We start from the raw sequence: 12,358 nt of genomic DNA, 5'->3' as shown, positions 1-12,358 counted from the left end.
CTCCGTTGAAAACTTCGTCTTGTTGCAACAACACTGTGTTCTAGGCGGTGGAATTCCAACACCAGAAAAATCCTCTGTTCTAAGGAATAAACCATGTTGTCCACAGCACACTTGCACGTTGTGAACAGCAAACGCTTACAGCAGAAAGACGACGTACAGAATGGCGCACCCACAGACTGCGTTGTCTTCTATATCTTTCACATCGCTTGCAGCGCCATCTGTTGTTGAAAATTGTAACTACTGTAATTTCGAAAGTTTGTCCGCCTGAAAATGTACTGTTGTCCCAAGCATATTGCAACAAACGGTGAATTTCTATCGCTGCTCGTTTAGTTTTTATTGCCGTTTCAAATATACCGGTCACTTTTGAAACACCCTGTAGGTACGGCGACGTAGCGAGCGATGAAACACAAGCATCAGAGGGCATTACAGTTGCAGACAGTCAACATGGGCCTGAACGAGGCCAGCAGGGTTTCACTCGTAAAGCTGTCTTATCAAAACAACATCAGTAGCGCTGAGACACTTCGCAAGTACCGACGCCTTAAAAATCCTCTTTCTGCACTGGATTTTGCCGGCCGTTGTGGCCGAGCGGTTCTAGGCGCTTCAGCCTGGAATCGCGCGACCGCCACGGTCGTAGGTTCGAATCTTGCCTCGGGAATGGATGTGTGTGCTGTCCTTAGATTAGTTAGGTTTAAGTAGTTCTCAGTTCTAGGGGACTGATGAACTCAGATGTTAAGTCGCATAGTGCTCAGAGCCATTTGAACCTTTTTTTTTTTTTTTTTTTTTTTGCACTGGGTTGAAGAACATGATTCGGAGGCTCAAATTAACTGGCAATTTGGGACTTGTTCCTGGGAGAGGCAGACTACCAATTGCATTACAAATTGTTGAAGAAGTTACTGTTGCCATGCCACACACGTTGGAGGTTGAAGATAAGCATAAAGACTGAGGTAGCACGAACTTCGGTGTGATCCGTTATACGCTATGGTGCTGTTATACACCGAAGGGCCAAAGAAACTCGTGTAGGGATGCGTATTTAAATACAGAGATATGTGTAGAGGCAGCATACGGCGCTGCAGTTGGCGATGCCTATAGACAATAAGTGTCTGGCGCAGTTGCTAGATCGGTTACTGCTGTTGCAAGTTCATGTTTTCAAGATTTAAGTGATTTTGAACGTGGTGTTATATTCGGCGCGTAATCAATTGAACACAGCATCTCAGAGGTAATTATGAAGTGGGAATTTTTCCATGCGAATATTTCAGAAATGTACCGTGAATATCAGGAATCCCGTAGAACTTCGAATCTCCGACATCGCTGCGGCCGGAAAAAGATCCTACAAGAAAGGGACCAAAAGGACTGAAAAGAAACGTTCAACGTGACAGAAGTGCAACTCCACAAATTGCTGCAGATTTCAATGCTGGGGCCACCAACAAGTGTCGGCGTACGGAGCAATTAACGAAACATTATCGATTTGGGCTTTTGGAGCCGAAGCCCTCTCGTGTACCCTTGATGACTGCACGACACAAAGCTTTACGCCCCGCCTGGGCCCGTCAATACAGGCATTGGACTGTTGGTGGTTGGAAAAATCTTGTGTAATCAGAGGAGTCTCGTTTCAAATTGTATCGCACGGATGGGCTGTACGGTTATGGAGACAGCTTCATGAATCCATGGACCCTACATGTCAGCAGCAGACTGTTCAAGCTGGTGGAAGGTCTGTAAGGGTGTGGGGCGTCAGCAGTTGGAGTAATTATAACTAATGACTACGCATACCGCATTTTAACCATTACATTTCCGATACTGGCTAATCATGTACCTAATCATGTACTTTAACTATAGAGTTCTCCGCTAGCCTCAGTTTCCTTGCATAAATACCAGACGCATTCTGATCATCTCCAGCAGTTACTATGTACATACATGTTTAGCTTATACATCAGTATATTTTAGGGTAGGTATGGCTGGTATATATGGCTATTGATCATGTAAACACTTTTCATCTTTCTTATGTAGCACCAGGACTTGTATAGATTTAGCGTCAGCAAATAGAACTTAGTTAAACACTGATTTTGTTCGTAACAGGTCTGAAGATGGCCGTAGCCGAAACCGGTAACAGTGAAGTGTAAAAATTTGTGTGATGAAGTCGGACCTGAAAAATATGATCACGGACTCATTTTCAGACCTTATGTCTTCAATTGATCTTGAAATAAACTTGCCGAAAGGTGTCTGGGCGTAAAAAAGAACAGTTATTTGCGTAACGAGAGGACATGAATTCTCAAAAAACGGACATCTGCAATATAATCGTGTGAATGCTACGATCAGATGGAAATTGAAATCTTCACTGACGGATTAAAGATAACTGATCGTCGGTATGTGGGTAGTGCTTCTTTTGTCCTGATCTTCAACCGGAACGGAAATTCTAGTTCTCTCAGAAGAAGTTGGTGTTTACTAAAGAGGTAGGGGTTTCACACAGTCTCTGCACTGCGCTTGACACTTGGAGGGAACAAAATCTAGACTATACCTGACTCACAAAGTATACTAGCAGCTCTAACGCACCAGTAATACGAAGGGACAACAATACTAATCCTGTTAACACAACGCAGTAGGTTGCTGAGTTGTAGCGGTTTGGAACTTTGGCGACATTGCTATGAATTCCATAGCATCAAGGCCTCCGTCAAGACTAGTACGTGGACCTCTTTGCAAAGTACGGAAGGCAACTTAGTAATCACCGATTTCAGTGCAGCTTCCTCAAAAGGATTTTCGTAATGATTTTTTTTCATATACGAGTAGCATACGACAACTCTTTCTTATTTATAAGTTCAGTGTACATACGCCTATTGTTTTAAGAGTTGGCCGTTATTACAGTTCTTGTTTCAAAACTTTGTAGAAAGAGAACCACTGCTCAGATTGACGTTAAAATTGAACAGCATATTACTGACGTAGGTGGAAACGTCATGGAAAAACCAAAAATTGACCAATAGATGGCGCTTTAAGTATCAGAATATGCACATCAACAGACATGGGGAAGACGAGAGACGACTATTCCTTAGATTGCGCTCGAAACGCCCAAATGACTGACTCCATGAAGGGTCAGGCACTGCTGGTAAAGCTCGTTTACGAGAACGGTGACTGTGCACCAGCAGCCCTGCAGAAGTTCCGGACTCTTACGGTATGAAAAAAAAGCGTTGCTCCGATTATATCTATTAAGGGCCTGGAGAAAATGATTACAAAATTCGAAAAGACTGGTTCTTCTGAAGTACATTGTGGCAGAGAGAGGAAAGCAGTTGATCCAACTTGTGTCGAAGATGTGGCAACAGCACTACAGGAGGGGTCGATTGGTGGTGTGAAAACATGCAGTGCACGGGGAATTTCTCGAACATTGCACATGTCTGCGAGCGCGTTGCATAAAATCCTACGAAACAGCCTGCATTGCTGTCCATTCAAAAACGCTCATGGTCAGCATCTGCTGCCTGCCGACCTGCCACCACGACGAACGTTTGCTCTGGAATTTCTTAATCGTTTGGAAGTGGACAATGAATGCTCATCGAAGCCGGCCGGGGTGGCCGAGAGGTTGTGGGCGCTACAGTCTGGAACCGCGCGATCGCTACGGTCGGAGGTTCGAATCCTGCCTCGGGCATGGATGTGTGTGATGTCCATAGGTTAGTTATGTTTAAGTAGTTCTGAGTTCTACGGGACTGATGACCACAGCAGTAAAGTCCCGTAGTGCTCAGAGCCATTTGAACCATTTGAAGTGGGGTTTCCGTTCATCTGTTGATGGACTGCTGAGTGCGGGAGCAAACAACAGAACACATTGTTAAGGCCTGCTCACTGCCAGGATTTGACGGTCATTTCACGGTTCTTGTTACTGCTTGTCACATTTCGACATTTCCCTGTGATTGTAGATATTTTTGTGTGCTTGTAAAACCTTACGATCTTAGGTTTCTTCGCATTCCTATAGCGTACGGAGCGCGGAAGACTGACTGCTTAAATGGCCGACATTGAGGACCGAAATGGGTCGATTTGGCAACGAAAGATAGCGACGATAGTCCCGTGTCGCACGTCGCTCGCCACCGACAAACGAGGAAGAAACTGCTAAGACGCCGAGGGTGAGAAGGAAGACGGCTATCTGTCTTGGGGTGGAGCAGCCCGGCCTTTGTTCTGCCAGATTACTCGTACATTAGGCGGCGGGAATCAGGGTGTAGATAATGCGGACCGCGCGGCGTTGCCTGTTACACCGCCACTTGCACCCTTAATGCTTTTATTACCGGCCAGCGCCCCCCACGCTTCGTGATGCTCAATTGTCTCCCAATTAAGACCCCGGCCCTTGCCCTCACCCTCGGGCCCTCAATTGGCGGAGCCGTCCCTGGGGCGCCTAGCGTTACGCTGCTGAAGATGGGAGCCTGACTCGCAACTTCTCAACACTACGGCGAGGGTTTTAATTGGTCGGTAATGAATTCCGGGAGCGGCAGCGGCTGCCGCCGACGCGCTCAAGTGCCGCGGGCGGGACATTAATTCTGAACGGCTGCATATGTTGCGAGCGCGCCGCGGCGCGCCACGCGCTGTTGCGCCTGTCTGCCCCCGGTGGTCACGAGAGATGATTCACGCTCGGCCCAGCCTCGCCGTGTTAATAATAATCGCCTCAATCCTGCCGCCGCCTGAGCGCTGATAAGCATCAGTGATTCACGGGAACACATGTTCCTGGCTCTTGTGGTAATTGCGGAGAGCGTTCAAACGTTTTTATTCATGTGTACAGTAGAGCGCTCCCTGCATAGGGTATCCCAGGACTGAAAGTCAGTATTGCAGTAAGCGACAGAAGTGGTCGTCTGAAACAAACAAGTACATCCTTTACTTCTTTACACTGGGACTGTTCAAAAATGTTCAAATGGCTCTGAGCACTATGAGACTTAACTTCTGATGTCATCAGTCCCCTAGAACTTAGAACCACTTAAACCTAACTATTACACACACAGATCCATGCCCGAGGCAGGATTCAAACCTGCGACCGTAGCGGTCACGGGGTTCCAGACTGGAGCGCCTATAAGCGCTCAGCCACACCGGCCGGCTGTTCAGAAAGTATCTGACTTTTATTTATAAAACCAGTCTTTATTCAGACACAAGTGTTTCACAGTAATTACCTTCAAAGTAGTCCCTCCAGCACCTACACACTTCTCCCAACGCTGCTGCCACAGCTGGAAGCGTCGCTGGAAAGTGTCTTTTACTATGTTGCGCAGTGCTCCATCGAATTATGCGCAATGTCTTCCCTGTTCAGAAATCTGGTCCCTTTGAGAGTGTTTTTTGGTTTAGGGAAAAGCCATAAGTTACTCAGTTTTAGGTCCGGGGAGAATGGTTCAAATGGCTCTGAGCACTATGGGACTCAACTTCCGTGGTCATCAGTCCCCTAGAACTTAGAACTACTTAAACTTAACTAACCTAAGGACATCACACACACATCCATGCCCGAGGCAGGATTCGAACCTGCGACCGTAGCAGTCCCGCGGTTCCGGACTGCGCGCCTAGAACCACTAGACCATCGCGGCCGGCAGGTCCGGGGAGAATGGAGGCTGAAAAACTACAGACGTGTTGTATTTCGCCAAAAATTTTTTTATTAATTGAGAACGACGAGCGGTTGCGTTATCGTGGTGAAGGTGCCAACTGGCTGCTGCCCACATGTCCGGACGTTTGCGCCTCACTGCTTCACGAAGGCGACAAGGAACGACTTGATTGAACTACTTAGTGACATTAGTACCTTATGGAGCGTCCTTGTGATTGACCATACCATTGTAGTAGAAAAAGACTGTCACTATGACCTCTACACTGCTGTGGACCTACTTCAACTTTTTGGGTCCCGGGGATGATGGATGCTTTCATTGAGATGACTGCAACTTTCTTTCTGGGTCAAACCCATGAACCCACGACACGTCACAAGCTAACACTGTGTAAAGGAAGTTGGGGTTACTGTTCACAGTACCCATCATGTCCTGTGCTATATCTCCAAACGAAGTTGCTCCTGCTCAGCTGTTAGCAACTTTGGCACAAGTTTTGCTGAGATTCCCTGACCTACAAATGTTTTGAAAAACGGAGTCAACGGATTCACTACTAATGTTAACCTCGTCTGCACGTTCTTTGATCGTGATTCGTCTATCCTATCGTGCATCACCGGGATCCTTACGTGCTCAATAACAATCTCATTTGCAGTTGTTGAGGGCCTACCTGAATGTGTCTCACTCTTTACTGATGAGCAGTCATCTTTGAGAAGATTGTACCACTCATTCATCTGTGTGGTACCAATTCCTTCGCCCCTAAACAACTGTAGAAACTTGCGCACTGTCTCAACTCGAGAGTCGCCGAGCTTAAATCAAAATTTGATGCAATAAAGTTGTCTCACTTTTTCTGTCACTTTGTCCACAAGTCAAAGTCAGACGACATCCACTTACACGTATTCACTTGTCAACAGCTAGCCAGCGACTGATTGTTTCCACACTCGTGCAAAAATTCTGGCACGATTATAAACACAGAGAGGGCTTGCCCCCCCCCCCCCCCCTCCCCAATTTTGTTGGTTTCAACAATAAAAAAATAAGGTCTATGCTTTTTGAACGGCTCTTGCTCATTTATTTCAATTAGCTAGACTACGGAGTTCAGGCTCCCTGATACATCTAAGCAGAGATCCTTAGTAAGTAAACATTATAATTCCTATTGTACATGATCAACACTTAATAATGATAATCATAATAGTAATAACAGAAATAATAATAAAATGACTATATATTACTTAGCGAACTTGCACTAGACATCTAAAAACGAACTATGAGAAAACCAAAGTTGGGATGAATAAATGGACACCGAAGGGAAGTGTATGTTTTGGAACTACACAACTGCAGAGGCTCACAGACTATGTCTTTCTGGGTTAACTCGTAAATACAAAAGGAAACTTAAAACAGAAATATTTTGACTATTAAACTGGGCTGGCAGTTTAGGAAGATATTCTTATTTTTACAAGTCTAAGTCGGCTGAGATGACGAAAATAGTTTTTGACCACTGCATACTACCATTGATGTCTTGTGGCTGTGAAATATGGACATTAGATGAGTTCATTGTTAGAGAACTCATAATAGCCTAAAGAGGAATGAAAAAATCAATGCTAGGCTGCAGAAATAAAGACAGAAAGAAAGCAGTACATATCAGACGTACAACAAAAGGCAGTGATGGAATGGAGGGAGAAAATGAAATAGCAGTGGGCAGGTCGCGTCGTTGGGAAAGGATAGCAGATGGTCAAAACAAATAGTACCTGGGAACACAGTTTACCAAAAAAGGCAGAGGGTAAGATAACCGGACAGATGGGGCAGAGACAGGAAAGATAGTTGGACATAATTGGCAAGTGGAAGCTGAGGATCGGTAGAAATGGGTATAACTGCTGAGAGAGGTCACATGTTGGCTGATGATGATATGAAATTTAAGAAATGTCACTCTTGTTAGAAGTAGTTTCCTGATTAAGTTCTTATCGAATGTTATTAATGATTTACGAACTTGTAGCAGTAGTGCAGAAGGAATCAATGTTGAGAAGAACTTGGCTGGTTAGAGAGAGAGCGAGACATAATAGGGTGAGATTACCAGATGACATGGAACGAAGAAAGTAGGAAAAGGAAGGGATGAGGAAAGCAGGGTTAGTTTAGAATGCTACGGAGGTACTTGCTCTCTGTTGCTCATAAAGAAAACAGCTGGGGTATGCCGAGGCGGAAGCTACGCCGATGATGACAGATTAACCTCTAATCTCTTCTTAAATGCGGAGCGGTTTTAGGTGAGGCGCAGGTTACAGTGTAGTTTGTATGGCTGAACAGAAGAAGGGGATGGTGAAAGATTTAGTACAGGGTGATTTTTTTCACCTTGTACAAACTCTAGGCGTTGGTCGATGAGAGGATACGGAACAAAAAAGGTCTAATGAATTATGTCCGGAAACACATGGTTTCCATGCTAGAGAGCATTTATTCAGTCATACATTGTTAGAGAGACTGCGATCTAATACGTGCTGTACCGTGCAGGCACAGTTACAGTATGTGTTGAAAATGGTTTCCATGTGTCTCAACGTGTGCGTGTACGCTCCGTAGCATGTTTCCTTCGCACATCGGCCAGGCTGCATCCGAACATTGTCAAAGGCAGCATGAATACGCTGCTCCAGTGTCTCCACTTCTGGAATGGGCTCTGCATGCACGACACTTTTGAAATGGGCCCATAACCAGAAATCGCGCGAGTTGAGATCTGGTGAACGAGTAGGTCATGCAACTGGTCGCTGTCGTCCGATCCATCCACCAGGAAAGACACGACTGAGATGCGTCCGGACGTCAACGGCGGCTGGGCTGGAGCACCGTCACGTATCAGCCACATAACCCTTCGAAACATCAATGACACATGTTACAGCAGGGGAGGCAAAATCATCCTCAAGAAACGCCGATTGTTTCGGCCTGTTAGGTGACGTGGAAGGAAGACTGGTCCCAAAATTCTGTCGGAAATATCTTCCGGCCCATACATTCCCGGTGCACCGATGCTGCTGATGGTTCGCCGTCACCATATCAGGGGGGATCTGCATACTATCCCACAGGTGACTGCTATGAAAGTTGAAGATACCACTCCGCGTAAACCCTCTCTGTGAATAGGATGGATGACACAAATCCAAGAAATCGTGGTTGCTTGGTGAAGAAACCAGCGACAAAATTGCTCAAGACGTGGAAAGTCTGTCGTTAGTGAGACCTGTATACGCTGTAAGTGATAAGGGTAGTACGAGGTGCATTCAAGTTCTAAGGCCTCTGATTTTTTTTCTAATTAACTACTCACTCGAAATCGATGAAACTGGCGTTACTTCTCGACGTAATCGCCCTCCAGACGTACACATTTTTCACAACGCTGATGCCATGATTCCATGGCAGCGGCGAAGGCTTCTTTGGGAGTCTGTTTTGACCACTGGAAAATCGCTGAGGCAATAGCAGTACGGCTGGTGAATGTGCGGCCACAGATAATGTCTTTCATTGTTGAAAAAAGCCAAAAGTCACTAGGAGCCAGGTCAGGTGAGTAGGGAGCATGAGGAATCACTTCAAAGTTGTTATCACGAAGAAACTGTTGCGTAACGTTAGCTTGATGTGCGGGTGCGTTATCTTGCCGAAACAGCACACGCGCAGCCCTTCCCGGACATTTTTGTTGCAGTGCAGGAAGGAATTTGTTCTTCAAAACATTTTCGTAGGATGCACCTGTTACCGTAGTGCCCTTTGGGACGCAATGGGTAAGGATTACGCCCTCGCTGTCCCAGAACATGGGCACCATCATTTTTACAGCACTGGCGGTTACCCGAAATTTTTTTGGTGGCGGTGAATCTGTGTGCTTCCATTGAGCTGACTGGCGCTTTGTTTCTGGATTGAAAAATGGCATCCACGTCTCATCCATTGTCACAACCGACGAAAAGAAAGTCCCATTCATGCTGTCGTTGCGCGTCAACATTGCTTGGGAACATGCAACACGGGCAGCCATGTGGTCGTCCGTCAGCATTCGTGGCACCCACCTGGATGACACTTTTCGCACTTTCAGGTCGTCATGCAGGATTGTGTGCACGGAACCCACAGAAATGCCAACTCCAGAGGCGATCTGTTCAACAGTCATTCGGCGATCCCCCAAAGCAATTCTCTCCACTTTCTCGATCATGTCGTCAGACCGGCTTGTGCGAGCCCGAGGTTGTTTCGGTTTGTTGTCACATGATGTTCTGCTTTCATTAAACTGTCGCACCCATGAACGCACTTTCGATACATCCACATGTCTTCTTCAACTGTCGATGAATTTCAATTGGTTTCACACCACGCAAATTCACAAAACGAATGATTACACGCTGTTCAAGTAAGGAAAACGTCGCCATGTTAAGTATTTAAAACAGTTCTCATTCTCGCCGCTGGCGGTAAAATTCCATCTGCCGTACGGTGCTGCTATCTCTGGGGCGTATCGACAATGAACGCGGCCTCATTTTAAAACAATGCGCACGTTTCTATCTCTTTCCAGTCTGTAGAAAAAAAATCGGAAGACTTAGAACTTGAATGCACCTCGTAACAATGGTCTCGGAGAACGTTCCACACGGCCGTTTGGCTTACCCTATACTGGCGGGCCAGCTGCCTGGTACTGACACGGCGGTAGCCTTCCAAAGTATTAATCACATTACCCTCTAAGTCTGGTGACCGAACATTTCGGGTATATCCTTCATGATTTCCTGCTTCCTGAAACGATCGTGTTTCAGACAAACAGAAACAATGTTACAAACACTGAATGCTGTAGTTGTTGTCGGCGGGGTAGGTCCCCTGATACAACCTTGCTGCTCGCTGGCAGTTGTCATTTGTCTTTCCGTAAGTAAACACCATGCCGGTCAGCTCTCAATTCGAATACGAAACTATTGATTGTGTGCAACGCTGTATCACGTCCACTACAAGGTGACTCACCAAGAGAAGTGAACGGACACATTACCAATTACTATGGCAGCAGAGGGCGCTAGAACATGACGTATGAGGAACGGTACTACACTCTAGGAGGCAATCACTCACACCTTAACTGAGGCTGTATGATGCAACGCGTGTTAGACGGCAGTCTCCGTAACAAAGTCTGACAGAATAAATGGCCTCTAGTATGGAAACCATGCATTTCCGGACAGAAGTTCATTAGACCTTTTTTGTTCCGTATCCTCTTATGGATCAGACCCTAGAGTTAGCACAAGTCCCGATACAGCATTATATTCTGTATTTGATATGTGGGGAGAGGTAGTGAGTACACCAGTGAGTAACAAACCGATGCAGTAAACATAGTGGGTGGATATCACTCCCCATATCCGGTCCCATTCACCCTAACTGAGTAGGGGGAGGTTTGATGGGATCAAACAACCTAATGTTCCATACATAGCTATCTCGAGCTGTCTGGTGTAAGGCTTTCCTCAACCCGAAGGCTGGTTTGAACACCATAGTGGTTCAGTAGAGATGGTCCTACTTCAGGTGACATGGCCTTGTCTTCATCAACTTTTGAACAGTTTTACCAAAAGAGTTAAATTCGACTCTGCACTACAGCGCAAATCACCATTTTTCACATGGACTATGCTGAATCGCAACACGGTTCAGAGTCTATGTTAAACTGTACTGCTTTACTGTGTTGCAACTGCGACATCCGTCTATTTTACTGTGTCACTGCCTCAGGCGAATAGCTGCAATGGTTGTGGCGAGAGAAGTTACGCAAGTGCCATGCACTATATATACTTCGTCGGATCATCAGTGCGCATCCACCCAAGTACTTTGCATTAGAAATTAAGTAGGTATTACCCCATCATAATCGCAATACAAGGTCTCTATTATCTATAAGGGGCAGTGAGAAAGTTTCCTTTTGAGGGGTATCTTAACACCTCGTCTACATGTGGGTGCTTGTACGTACATCCGCATCGGAGTCACACTGGGCTGCATACACGCTGCAGCAATGCACTCGAACGGGAACTTTTTGATCGCCCTTACACTATCACATTCGCAAATTTCCTTTGTTTCTCTTACGCGATTCTGAACAAGCTACCGTGCACTGCGTGCACAAATGCCTTATTGCATTTAATAAGGCGTCGAAGCTCTTCCTTTCGTGAGCCTCATAACGTTCCCAATAAAACACACTCAGATCGATATCCGGATACCTATTAGTGGACACTATTTGAGGTTTGACCATCCTTCGCACTCACCCCGTCTCTGCTGCGAACACTTTCAATGTGGCACCTCAATGCCTGTGGAGGAACTGAATTCTTCCGCAAGAGCCTAAAGCAGGAAAGATGTTGACGTGCAACACTGGGGTCTGGAACCGAAGTCGACGTTCCAACTCATCCAAAAGGAGTTCCACTGTATTCAGTTCGGGATTCTAGGGAGGCTTATTGTATTCAAACGAGTACATCACAGGTGGTGTTTGGTAACAGGATGCATTGTCATGCTGATAACAAACCATCACGGTCTCCGACCTGTTTATCGACTATACGCAGTACACAACACTTTAAAATGTGTTCATATCCTTCCACATTTAGCAATTTCCTAAGCGTAATGAAAGGACCACAGCCTAACCGCGAATAACACCACCACACTGTAAGACCACCTTTGTAGTACTTCACTGATACCACTGTACATAATTTCAGGTAACATTCTTGAGCCATTCTTCAAACGTAAATCCTTCCATCGGATATTCACAGGGTATAGCGTGACTCGTTACTCAAACCGTCGTCACCAGTCTCCCACTGTCGAGTGACCATCGCCTCCAGCATCGCTTAGCATTGGCTGCAGACATGTGTGGCTTATGAGGGGCTGCCCGACCACTGTATCCGTATGCGCAACCATTGTCC

This window comes from Schistocerca piceifrons, chromosome 5, assembly GCF_021461385.2.
Source record: "Schistocerca piceifrons isolate TAMUIC-IGC-003096 chromosome 5, iqSchPice1.1, whole genome shotgun sequence".
Classification (NCBI taxonomy): Eukaryota; Metazoa; Arthropoda; class Insecta; order Orthoptera; family Acrididae; genus Schistocerca; species Schistocerca piceifrons.
This window is presented reverse-complemented; position numbering follows the sequence as displayed.